This window comes from Equus asinus, chromosome 3 (assembly GCF_041296235.1).
Source record: "Equus asinus isolate D_3611 breed Donkey chromosome 3, EquAss-T2T_v2, whole genome shotgun sequence".
Classification (NCBI taxonomy): Eukaryota; Metazoa; Chordata; class Mammalia; order Perissodactyla; family Equidae; genus Equus; species Equus asinus.
The window spans coordinates 118,459,852-118,473,290 of record NC_091792.1 but is presented as its reverse complement, the minus strand read 5'-3'; the positions used below and the strand labels follow the sequence as shown (position 1 = coordinate 118,473,290).

The 13,439-nt window shown below is 41.9% G+C and overlaps 1 protein-coding gene and 1 long non-coding RNA gene across 4 annotated transcripts in view; one reads left to right on the top strand and one right to left on the bottom strand.

Moving 5' to 3' along the window:
- Positions 1-9,397, top strand: part of LOC123283781 (uncharacterized) — a 62,549-nt gene extending 53,152 nt beyond the window's left edge. For all 3 annotated transcript variants that reach the window (XR_011502223.1, XR_011502222.1, XR_006524470.2), the window contains one exon: positions 4,574-9,397. This is a non-coding gene — a long non-coding RNA (uncharacterized lncRNA). The remainder of the gene's footprint in view (positions 1-4,573) is intronic.
- Positions 1-13,439, bottom strand: part of HOPX (HOP homeobox) — a 114,384-nt gene that overhangs the window by 62,471 nt on the left and 38,474 nt on the right. The gene's annotated exons all lie outside the window — the stretch shown is intronic.

Genomic DNA, 13,439 nt, shown 5'->3' with positions numbered 1-13,439 from the left:
AGCGTCTGTGGCAAGATCAAAGTCACAACCTTTTGTAACCTAATCATGAAAGGGACATCTTGTCATTATTGCTATGTTCTATGAGTTACAGACAAGTCACCAGGTCCAGCCCACACTCACGGGGTGAGGATTATACAAGGGTATGAATACCCAGAAGTGAGAATCACTGGGGTTCATTTTAGAAATCTACCTACCACAACTGCCTAGAACCTCCTTTCTTTCGGCAAACTTAAGATCTGTTTTGCTGAGAAGAATGCTTCTCTGACAATCGTCTTCACCATCTGGGTTGAACCAAGGCAGAAAAATGTTAACATTTCATTAAGTTAAGTTATGACCTTAACTTTTCCTGTACTACTAATCATTAATGCTTGTATAGTACTAACTACATGCCAGGCTTTACATGAGCTTCACAAATATCAACCCATTTAATACTCACAACAATCTCTGAAGTGGATACTCTTGTTAACTCATTTTACAGGCAAAGCAACTGAGTCACAGAGAAGTAAGCAATTTGCCAAAAGTCACACAGCTGCCAAGGGGTAGGAATAGGACTTGAGATCCAAGAGTTTGGTTCCAGAATTTCTGCTGTTAACCGTTATGCTTTTCTATAACCCAAATATAAACTGGGATATGATGTTGTCCAGTCTCAGCGTGGTATGACATTAAAACAAAACATTAAAAATATTGAACAACCAAAACATAAATTCCAACATTTAATTAGCCTGAAAAGAGATTCATTCCACACTCAACAGCAACCTATTTTGCGTCTCGAAGCCTTTCATTTGCCAAGTCTCCCTTTCAAATTTTCCCTGAAACCCAGACCAGACTATTTTTCATTTTCTTTTTTCTCTACTTGTCTCTTAGCTCCTTATGATTTAGGTTGACCTGGTCTTATGGCTTCATTCTTTAGGATCTTGTCTAATTAGCCCATGACCTCAATTTTACACAGCAAAGGGTAATCCTGGAACTGACTGAGCAGTTAAGAATTTTACCCCTTTTCCTCCTAACTGTCCAGTCTGATTTCTCTCTCCCTATTTCTATATCATAAAAAAAACATAGAAACAGTAGACAGAATGCTCCTTCAGGAGGAGGGGAGAAGGAGAAGCTGAGCAATAAAGAAAAAATTCTCTTTAGCTGGTGGAGGTTTGGAGAGGAGAAAGGACAATAGGCTAGGAACACAAACTAATAAGCTTTGTCTTTGTCACATTCCAAGGGATGCGTGACTGCTGCACTATGTGCTTGTTATCACTGACGAGGTTGCCAAGCCGACTAGGGCAGTCCCAGCAGAACTGAGGGTCTGGCACACGGCGGGGAAGCTTTCTTCTCAGATCTCGCTCAGCTAGCTCTTTCCTCTGAGGCTGTGAATTGGGGGAAAGCACATGGAAAACCAGGGAGAATGAGAGATGCTTCCAGTTCTCCAAGCCCCTCTGCCAACCAACAGATCCTGGGTCCACACTTTGCTTCCCAGCCTGGGGTCTGTTCACTGGAAGGTTGTGAGAGCTGATTTGAGGAAGATGAAATAGCCATGCTTCATTTTTTCTCAAAGTAAAATAAGGCAACTGAATCTTAAGTCCTATAGTAGCGACCTCAGCAAAGCCTCTCCGATAGGCCCCTCTTAGCCGTTCCTGCTGCCAACACCCTTGTTTGTCATTTCTGCCCTGATCTACTTCAACTGTCCCTAAGCCCTACCCTGCTTTCTGTCTTTCTCCACCTCCATTCATTTCACAAACCACTGCCAGTTTAATCTTCCCCAATACCAATCATTTTTTTAAATTCAGGTAACACTGTATAGGTCTCAGGTATACAACATTATAATTCAACATCTGTCTATGGTACAGTATGCTCACCAAAAGTGTAGTTTCCATCTGTCACCATATAATTGACCCCTTTTATCCTTTTTGCCCTCCCCCAACCCTCATTCCTTTCTGGTAACCACCAATCTGTTGTCTGCTTCTATGAGTCTGTTTTTGGTTTGTTTTGTCATTTGTTTTGTTTTGTTTGTTTATCTTCCACATATGAGTGAAATCATATGGTATTTGTCTTTCTCCATGTGACTTATTTCACTTAGCGTAATACTCTCAAGATCCATCCATGTTGTTGCAAATAGCAAGGTTTCATCATTTTTATGGCTGAGAAGTATTCTATGGTATATATATACCACATCTTCTTTATCCATTCATCAGTTGATGGGCACTTAGGTTGCTTCCATATCCTGGCTATTGTAAATAATGGTGCACAACCATAAAACTCCTAGAAAAAAACATAGGCAGTACACTCTTTCAGGTTGGTCCTAGCAATAGCTTGTTGGATATGTCTCCTCGGCAAGGGAAACAAAAGCAAAAACATACAAATGAGACAACATCAAACTAAAAAGCTTCTTCACAGCAAAGGAAATCATCAACAAAATGAAAAGACAACCTACCAAATGGGAGAAGATATTTGTAAATCATATGTCTAAAAAGGGGTTAGTATCCAAAATACCCAAAAGAACTCATACAACAACAACCAGATTTAAAAATGAGCAGAGGATGTGAACAGACATTTTTCCAAAGCAGACATACAGATGGTAAACAGGTATATGAAAAGGTGTTCAACATCACTAATATTAAGGAAATGCAAATCAAAACCACAATGAGATGTCACCTCACACTCGTCAAAATGGCTATTATCAAAAAGACAAGAAATAATAAATATTGGAGAGGACGTGGAGAAAAGGGAACCCTCATACACTGCCGGTGGGAATGTAAATTGGTGCAGCCACTATAGAAAACAGTATGAAGGTTCCTCAAAAAATTAAAAATAGAACTACCATATGATCTAGCTGTTCCACTTCTGGGCATTTATCCAAAGAACACAAAAACGCTAATTTGAAAAGATTTATACACCCTAATACCAATCTGATCACACCATTTCTCTGCTCAAAATCTCTCAGTTGCTCCCCTTTCCCTATAAATCCTCATCTAAACCTTCACGACCCTCAAAACCCTTTTTCTAGACATATTCTTCTACATGTATTTATTGTCCATCTAAAATAGATGACTCACTGATTGCTGAGCACTACACTTTTCTGCTCCATGCCTCTTACTCCCATCATTCCTCCTGCCTCTAAAACCTTCCATTTCTCTCTGCTCCCCACATCCCCCATGGTACCAAGTTCAAAGACTATCTAAAAAGTCAGCTCCCTTGGGAGACATGTCTAGACAATTGCAACTGACTGTGATTTCTCCCTTCTGTCATTTCCTGTATCATTCACATTTTTCTTATACTACCATATCCATGTGCCACCCATTTATTAGAAAGTGCATACTCAGAAAGAAGAGGTGCCTTCTCGCTAAACTTCGAATATCCTACGGTGCCCAGCAAAGAGCTTTAAACATGTGCATGTTAAACATTCAATAAGTAGCAGTTGAATTGAAATGAAGTTTGCAGGGCTGACATCTCTCCTGTCCTAATTTATTATCTAGTTTATCATTTTACATCTTTTGCTGGAATAGGCAAGACACATTCCTTTTAGGAGGGAGGACGTGAAGGAAAGCACGGCAGAAGGCCTCAACCTGGCCAGTCACGGTTGTGTGCATTCCACAGCTTGAATTTCACCAAAGCCCATGAGCATTTAGTCTCTGGGTGTTACCTTGTGGGTGACGCCTTTAAGTAGCCCGACCTCATGCTTTTCAACCCTGTCACTTACCACCGTCAGAAGGAGTGTGGCACAGGGCACGTCAAACAGGAAAGATGGTTACATCGATTCAAGCCTACGAATATTCATTCAACACCTACTATGAGCCAGCACTCTGCCAAGTGCTGGGAACAGAGGGACGAACAAGAAAGACATGGCATGGGCACCTCTGAAATAGAATTCCAGTAAGAGTAGCTACCACGTACTGACAGCTCACTATGCCAGGCCCCGGACTCAGTGTCTGACATGCATTGTCTCTCTCAATCCTCACAGCAAACACTATCAGCACCCTCATTTTATATGTGGGAAAAGGGAGGCTTAAAGAAGTTAAGTATTTTGCCCTGGATTAGCAGGCAGTGGAGCTAAGATTTAAACCTGGGATTTATGATTTGAGTCCATTCTTAGAAGCACCAACTTTGCTTCCTCAGCATGTTTTTGATCTGCTCAAAACAGATCCTTGCTCTCTTTATTCTTTGAGTCTTGCAATGTGGCTTTGGGTGAAGGTACGTATATTATAAAATTTTGCCTTCCTCTGTCTCTGGAGAGTCCACAAATCCATAGAGCAATCTCCCCCAGATTTCTCCAACATTCCTTCACCTTCAGGACTCAGACTGAAATAGCCTGTGGGCAGAGGCGGTGTCTACTCATAGACCTCAAAGGTATCCCTCCCACCTTTCTGTGCCCTGATACTCTCGACTATGTGTTTTATCCTCTTCTATTGTATGAGGTTTTGCATATTTCCTCAAATCCTTTGTGGACCAGGTAATGCAGAAGTAAATCTAATATGCCTTGCGCCTCCTGGCTGCTCAATATGTCACACGAACGTAGAATAACGGATGCTTAACTCGTGAGGGAGACTTAGAGAATGTCTTATCCAGTTTTCATTTTGTTCCACAGAGATCCTGGTTGAGGTTGTTGGGCTCCTCACCTTCAGTGCTTCTGGAACAATCCACTCTAATGTCTTCTGCATATAGAGCTTCCTGGAACATTTCCTCTGAAGAATGGATTCTCTGACTAATAAAAGTTTAGTTTCTCATTGGAACCCTTGTGCATTCCTGGTGGGAATGTAAAATGGGGCAGCCACTAGGGCATATGGTTCGGTGATTCCTCAAGAAATTAAACGTAGAATTACCATATGATCCAGCAACTCCACTTCTGGATATGTACCCAAAAGAAATAAAAGCAGGGACTCAAATGGATACTTGTATACCCATGTTCGTAGCAGTGTTATTGACAATAGTCAAAAGGTAGAAGCAACCCAGTGTCCATCAATGAATAAATAGATAAAATGGTACATACATACAATGGAATATTATTCAGACTCAGAAAGAAGGAAATTCTGACACATGCTATAACGTGGATGAACCTTGAAGACATTATGCTAAGTGAAATAAGCCAGTCACAAAAGGACAAAAACTGTATGATTCCCCTTTTATGAGGTACATAGAGTAGTAAAATTCATAGAGACAGAAAGTAGAATGGCAGGTGTCAGGGCCTGGGGGGAGGGAGGGAAGAATGAGGAGTTTCTATTTAATGTGTACGAAATTTCAATTGGGCAAGATGAAAAAGTTCTGAAGGTGGATGGTGATGATGGTTGCACAACAGTGTGAATGTATTTATGCCACTGAACTATACACTTAAAAATGATTAAAATGAGGGGCCGGCCCCGTGGCCAAGTGGTTAAGTTCGTGCTCTCCACTGCAGTGGCCCAGGGTTTCACCGGTTCGGATCCTGGGCGCAGACGTGGCACGGCTCGTCAGGCCACGTTGAGGCGGCATCCCACATGCCACAATTGGACCTGCAGCTAGGATGTACAACTATGAGCTGGGGGATTAAGCAGAAAAAAAAAAAAGATTGGCAACAGTTGTTAGCTCAGGTGCCAATCTTAAAAGAAAAAAAAGATTAAAATGGTTAATTTGATGTTATGTATATTTCAGCACATTTTTTTCAAATGCTCAATTTCTCATTTAATGAAAGAGGGACTTGAGTTTCAAGGTGAAGTAGCTTGTTCGAGGTCACTTGGCAAAGTGATTAGCACAGTTGGGAGTTGGGAACCCAGGGCTCTTGGCTGTCAGGCCATGGCTCTCCCCATTGTAACCTACTCCCTCCTCCTGGGGACGAGGGGTCTAGAGGAGACCAAAGGGAAATGCCAGAGGTCATGACTCTCTACACTCAGAGTGTCTCCACAGCAGCCCTTTTCCCTAGTCCATGGCCTTGCTCTCTTCATTCTACTTTCCCCTCCTTTTTCTCCCTGAACCAAGCCCTCTTGATGATCAAAACAGGCAAAGTCCTCAGGGCAAGGCCCTGGAGAAGCAAAAGCAGATGGAATGGGCTCCACTGGAAAATGTATGTGTAGATGGAAGTTTTTCTGTTTTTTCCAAGTCTCTTGGCTCTTAGCTGTTGGGATTTCATTCAAAGTGGAATTTCCAGCCTTAGCTTGGCTCCTAATGCAAGAGTTTTGTTTTTCCGTGTGCATCTCTCCTGAACTTGCTGGTACTCTCCCATGGATGCTCCTGGCTGCCATGCTCCTGCATCTCTGCCTCTTGAGCTTGAACAGTGCTCTATTATTGGGGAAGCATACCCTGGCAAGCTCCGAGGGCACGCCTTGTCCTACCAGAGAGATGGCACACCTTGGGAAACAGGTTGTTTCACTCGCTTCAAAAACATCTGCTCCCTTAGAGCACTCAGTGCAGCAGGGGAGAGGCCCCAGAGAGATCCAAGGCAGGTTTTTATTTGGTCTGCAGATCCTGATGGACCAAAGGCCTAGCCTAGAGTGGGAAGCAAAGAAAAGTGTTGAGAGTTTGACAACCACTCTGTGAGCTAAGATGAGCCTTCCACAAACAGATCAGCTAGTGTCCTGAAGGAAACAGTTTTTTGACATTTAGCCAACAAATATTTTTGAGCACCTACCATGGGCTAGACACTGTGTTAGGAGCTGGGGATAGGATGATGAATGAGTGAAATAAGTCCTCTGCCCTCACGGAGCTTATAGTCTAGTGGAGGAAGCAGATAATGAATAAGGAAACAACAAGAACATTGCAGACTGTGAAGCAGGAGAGAGGAGAGAGTGAGTTGACAGCAGGTCAGTGTGGCAGGAGGGGGTGGTTATGCTGCTACTTTCAATGAGGTAGTTAGAGAGGGTCACACTGAGGAAGGGGTCTAAGCTGAGACCTGAAAGACACTAAGAAGCCAAATATATGGAAAGCCAGGGGGAAAACACATGCAAAGGCTACAAGACGGGGTGGCATATGCAAGAACCAGATGGGCCACCAGCGTGGCTGGAGGACGGGCAGGGAAGGAGAGGTAAGAGGCCAGGACATCGGGTCTTTGTGGGCTATAGTAAGGAGTCTGGCTTTTATTCTAAGGGCAGCAGGAAGCCTTTGAATGTTTAAACATAGGTGGTAATGATTCTGAACTGACCCCACCTCCTTGGCTGAGACCTCCCTACACATTTCTCTGACCATTCCACTCTTCAAATTACTGGACCCCAGTTGCAAATAAGCCCTTCTCTGCCCTCATGCTAAAGGGTAGAAATTGGGGTGTCAGAAATATCGTGCCAGAGACCCACGATATTCTCGAATGAACTGGGCCCGGCTAAATCAACTTTCCTAAGTTTCCATCCCTTTGTCCACTTTTAAGGTGTTGGAATTCAGCATTTAAAGCCTCCTCCTGTCTGAGGAAAGCAGAAGAGGAGCTTAAGAGTATATCGTGAATCTTACTACATCTGGAATAAAGATCAGGCCAGCTGATGCTTAAATGAAAAGCACAGCTTGCCTTTCCTCCCTCCTCTCACCTCACGAATAAAGTCGAGCAACAGGCATTGAACTGGTGAAGGACACATTCATCAGAAATCTATGTAGGCATATTTCTTTTACTTACCAAAGCTCCAATTAACCCTAATTAAGGCTCACTCATCTGCACCCCATTGCCCCACCCCCACCTAGAGAGGAAAACCCAACCTGCTCCCCACCTGTAACCCAGAAAAATAGAAACTGTTTTATGAGAGTCCATGGACCCAGAGCCCTTTTACAGAGAAGTCATCTGCATTTGGTTCCCTATAACCCTGCGCCGGGCCACGGGGTAGGAAAACCAGTTGACATCTGGAGGAGATGTCGGGAGTGTAGCCATCTCAGCTGGAAAGATGGGATTCTGGCCCATTTTCCTTCCTACTGGAGGATTGACTTTCCTTGGTCGCTTAAAGGATTCCTGGCTCCTACTGTACTTTGTTCTTTGCTTTCATTTTTTCCACGAATATTTACTGAGCAGTTAATGTATGTCATGCAAAAATGTCTTGTATGAATCTTTTCTTGTGTGATGTAGTGGAAAGAGCATGCATTCTGAAGTCAGAAGACCTCGGTCTAGAGTCCGGGAGATTTTGCTTGCCTGGAGCAAATAATTTTACTTCCCAAAACTTTGGTATCTGCTTTGGCAACCTAAAGGCTGCTCTGAGGATCAAATATAATAATGAGTGTGAAATTTCTGTAAATTGTAAAGTGCTTCAAAATGATAGTTCGTTTTTGAAAGTATTGCATTTGTTCTAAGATGAATTTCCTCATGGTCACTCACAACCTCCAGCCAGGGGAAATCGAAGGAGGTTAAGTCTCACTTGCACACACTCCATCAAGGGCCCACTGAGCAGCCCTAACAATGTGTTCCGGTGGTCATATGTTTTTATAAAGCTTGGAAAATAAGGATATTTTATTAGCAATTGGTTAAAACCACTATGTTTTTCCTCTGCAGCTTCCTCACCGTGACTGTTTTTCTGTTGAACAGCGATGAGTGGTGGTAGGCATTTTCGATATCTGGCTAAAGAGAAGTTGAGTTGGGGAACATGAAGTTTGGATTGAGCGGCATATATTTCTGCAGTTTGCAGAATTTCCATGTTTAGTTAGGTTATTATTAGGCCTCCTGGTGTAGGAACGGCTTCCAGGAATGCTCCTTTCCCTACCATGTCAATTCATCTGGTGCCATCTCATAAAAGTGCAGGGCCAAGGGCAAAGCTGTGATAGGACCATGTGATAGGACCATGCACAGTAGCAGGACCAGAAATAGATGTAAGTAATGGAAGAGAAACAGGATTTCAAATGTAGGGAGCCAAAAGCTAGTCTTCAGAAAGTTCTTCTAATCATCAGATGTGTTCCATTGTAAGTGGAAGATGCAGTTCTCATTGACACCTAGCTAAAATAGAAGTTTGCTACTATCAAAAATATACTTGATAGTACAGTGTACACAATTATTAATACATCATATATTTTTCTATTTTTTATGGGAATCTTGCAAGATAAAATTAATCACAATACCTGGGTTTATAGGGCATAAACCGTAGCAGTATTACCTATGGCACGAACATCTGTGTGTGAAATTCCATGTTTATGTATCATATCAGATCAGATCACCTCTTAGCATATCTGATGCTTCTCGTCCTGACAAGGTCTGTTGGTTGATGAAAAGGAACACAACATTGCCACAGACATAGCAAAATGGCCTGAAGAAGCAAGGGTTCCTGTGCCAAAACTCACATGCGTATTCATTAATAAATCAATGTAATGTAAAAATAAAATAAAGTAATGTAAAAATAATTTGATTACATAATTATGTAGATCAATACAACAAGAAGTGATTTAAAATTGCTCTCCCATAGGCCTTAATTTCAGATTAATTTTGTATATTTTTTAGAATTTACTGAGCATATAAAAATTACCCCAAAACTTTATAGAGGCATGTTGGACAGTTAATGAATAAAAATGTTATTTTTATTTTGATTTCGTGATGTTTGTAATGTTTGCCAGCTTTTTTACATCTGAAAATTACTATGATTTCTTTTCTCATTCTAGATAAATATTTATTTTGTGTTCTTTACACCTAGTTAATTTTGTGTTCATAATTTTGTATTATTTTTCCTAAAGAGGGCCCCTAAATTGTATAAGCTTCAGGCCCCTTGAAGCCTGGATCCACCCTGCCTGATTCGGTTACTCCATTCTGCTGTAGACACGAGTCCAGTATCCCTACCCCGCTCGCTGCTCCACCCTTCACCAAGAGCTCTAAGCCCACGAGTGCGTGTTGCAGAACCCAGAGCCTGCCACCCAGGACAAGAAGCAGAGCATCCCAGAGTCTGCCAATGAAAAGATTCTCATTAATGGGTTCCTGGAAGTTAGGGTTAGGATAGGATACCAAGGAAAATACCTCTCAGATAAAAGCCATACAGAGCCAGCTCACAGGAAGATAGTAAAAGATTATTTACACATCGCACTCCGCTCTACTATTTCAAGCAACAATAACTAACCATGGGGAACTAGCTCTGTGGTGGAGAACGCTAGTTGTCTGCCAAAATCTATCTCCGGTTCTTCCATAGATGTAGATTTCAAGCCAAGCATATGGACACTCATCTAGGGGTTCCACTTCCCGGCCTCTTTGGCGGCTGGCTGTGGCCACATGACTAAGTTCACCAATGGAATGTGAGCAGGAGAGAGATGGATGACTTGTGCCTGGCTTGCTTTTAAAAAGAAATTACTTTCCTAAACTTTTCCTATCCCTTCCCTGCTAGCTGGAAAGTGACAAATCCCACCCTCAAACATGCAGATGAGAACAATGCACTGAGCCAGAAGTTCCCAAACTTTTCCACTCAAATACCCTTAGTGTCTCAGTAGTTCTATCAGGTTGCTCCTAGGCCAAAAAGAAATAACCAATAGTTCTATTTGTTAAGTAGTTTTGTCCAAACAACCTAATAAGTACTTATTCCCTAACCCTTAGTGTGAAGGGTCTGATATTATATAGTATTTGTAAGCAAATGAGATAGCCAGTCATGGTTTCATGGATGTTGGCAGAAGACATGAGATTCCTGGGTCAGAGACGAAGGAATGCATTACTCACAACAGTAGCAATAGTCAGAGTGTCAGCATTAGCTCTGGTTTGCTGAGCTCAATTCCTATGGGACTATGTGAAGAGAGCTATGTGACATCTGCACACAGAGTGGGTTGTGTCACAGAAGAGTAACCTGAATCTCAGGTTACCAAGCTTTGGCACCCTGAATATTTTATAATGGGTAGTAAGCCTGCCTGATCTTTGCCCTAGAGGGAAACATTATTTGTCTTAGACTAGACAATAAGCAGAGCTGCTCTTTGTTCCAGAAAGAGCCACTATCTCTGTCTTCCAAGGCTATTAGCTATACAAACATCCTTGAAAAAATAGTCCGGATTAAAGGCAGTCAGTGCCTCTGCTTACAACATAGGCAAAACCATGAGAGATACATGGAGAATTGTCTCCCAACGTTTAGTAGCCATTTGCAAAAAATAATACACATAAATTGAAAGAAAAAGTAATACTTTATTTTAGTTTTAAACAACTGCAATCACTTGGTAATGGAATGCGTGTGCTGGCTGGGCACTGCTCAACTCCTCAAACCTTGGAATCTGATTGGACGCAGCCACTCCATTCCTTGTTCCACATTGACTTTCTCTTAGTGCTTGCTTTTTATCACTGCAACCACCAAAAACCGAGCTTCACAAAGATACGACGTCATCAAAAGGAAAGTTGTGCTATCTAATGTTGAAACTGTGAACTGCCTCAAGCTCGTAGTTTCACGTGGCATCTGTCAGATGTGGAAGGCCACTATGTTTTCCACAAAAATTGGACACATCCCGTGGTGCTCCTGTGAGTTCTTTCAGGCTCCCTGGGACAACTTGGTGCATGGTTTGGGAGCTGCAGCCCTAAGCAATGGTGGAAGAAGCACTTGATTCTGAGTGGCCTCATAGAGGGGCACTGTCTCAATAGCCTAGAATAAGTGGATTGTTATATCAGAGAGAAATAAACTTCTATCCTCTTTAAGTAAAATTCATGGGGTTTTTTGTTGCAGTTGCATAGGCTTTATCCTAACTAGTACAATCTCCTACATAATTTTGGCCGGGTCTCACATTGCAGTATTTGATGACGTATGTTCTTACATTGTGGGAAAAAAAGTATTTCCTATGTGTTTCTTTTGTCTTTCCAACCTCAGTCATCACCTCAATCAACATTTATTGAGACCCTACTATGCCCTGGCTCTGGGCTAAGCATCCTTTCAAAACCCAAGTCCACATCTATGTTCCTCAGTTGCCTCAGCTGCAGGCTCAGGTCTCGACTCTTGAGCCAAGTCTAAGCAAGTCCCTTCCCCATTTAGCAAGGAAGGTCTGGAAATCGCGCTGATGCCTTGCTCTCAGGAGTAGCTGCTGTGCCTTGGACTTGGAACTCAATGAGGAGAACTTGGATGAGCTGAGCTGAACCAGTCCTTTTTCACCAATCTGGTTAGGATTAAGAAACTTCAGACCAAGGCCTATCTGACACATCCAGCAAGACACAGAGAACGTATCCAGAAAGCAGCATGCAAGCAACAAGATGGAGAGTACTTGTTTTCGCTGCCTAGAGCTGAGCTGGCTTGGATTGCTGCTGGGGTAGTGAGCTCTGTGTGTATCTGTGTAAAAAGGAACAAGAGGGATAGCAGGTTCTGACCTCTCAGTGACTGAAGGGAGAAAAGAGAAGAGGGATGGCTGAGCTGGCCTGGGTAGCTTGGGAGGAGCAGGCCCTACATCCACTTACTACCTCTACAACACGAATGAGACACAGAGAGAGCAAGGCATGGGCCCTCACACCCTCCAGTTCTGCAGCATGGAGAGAGAGGAGAGAGCTAAGAGAGCTCCAGTCCTCCCACACCCAAAATGAGTGATATTTTAATGCACATTGATCACTAGTAAACTTGACCCAATAAGAGTCCTAGAATTTTAACAATCCATGTCAACTTTTCTTCTTCTTTTTTTTTTTTTTCCTGAGGAGGACTGGGCCTGAACTAACATCTGTGCCGATCTTCCTCTATTTTATGTGGGACGATGCCACAGCGTGGCTTGATGAGTAGTGCTAGGTCCATGTCCGGGATCTGAACCTGTGAACCCTGCACCTGTGAAGTGGAGCATGAAAACTTAACCACTACCCCTCTGGGCTGGCCCCTAGCTTTTATTCTTGAGGGCAGCATAGGTAAGGGGAAAAAAGATGAAGGATAGGAGAGTTCTGCCTCTCCTAAAGCTGTGTAATACTCACGGTTTTACTATAGCAGGAAGAATTTATTTGCCTAAGGATCTCAGAGGGGTTGAAATAAAACAAGATTTTTGGTAAACTTTAAATAAACTAGAAAATGTATCTTAATCTGAAACCAGATTTCTGCTTTCAAAATCAACTGTTATATGTTATTATTATTTTTAACATGTAGATTTGCTTAAACTATTATTTTACTGAAAATAATACTATTATTTTATTGAAAGAGAAATATACACGTGGTAAAAAGGAATCAAGCAGTATGACTCTTAGCCAATATGGTGGGTGAAAAATGATACCTTGTTTTCATTTGCACTTTTTAAATGATGAATGAAGATGAGCATCTCTTCCAATGTTTAAAAGCTTTTTCTGTGAACTGCCTATTCACATCTTTCGTCCATTTTTTTCCTGCTTACGTTGTTGGTATTTTTCTTATTGTTTTGTGACAGTTCTTCATATGTGAAGGAAATTAGCATTTTGTCTATCACAACTGTTTTAAGTATTTTTCTGGGTTTTTTTTTACCTTGTTAAAGATATCTTTTCCATGAAGAAATTTTTAATCATTTAATGTTCTTTTTTTAATGAACTCAGGGTTTCATGTCTTTTTCCCTTCTGATTTTAAATAATTTCTCCTAATAATTTATGGGCAACACTTTTTAGGTTTGCATCTTTTCTCCATTTGGGATTTGTTTTGGTGTACAGA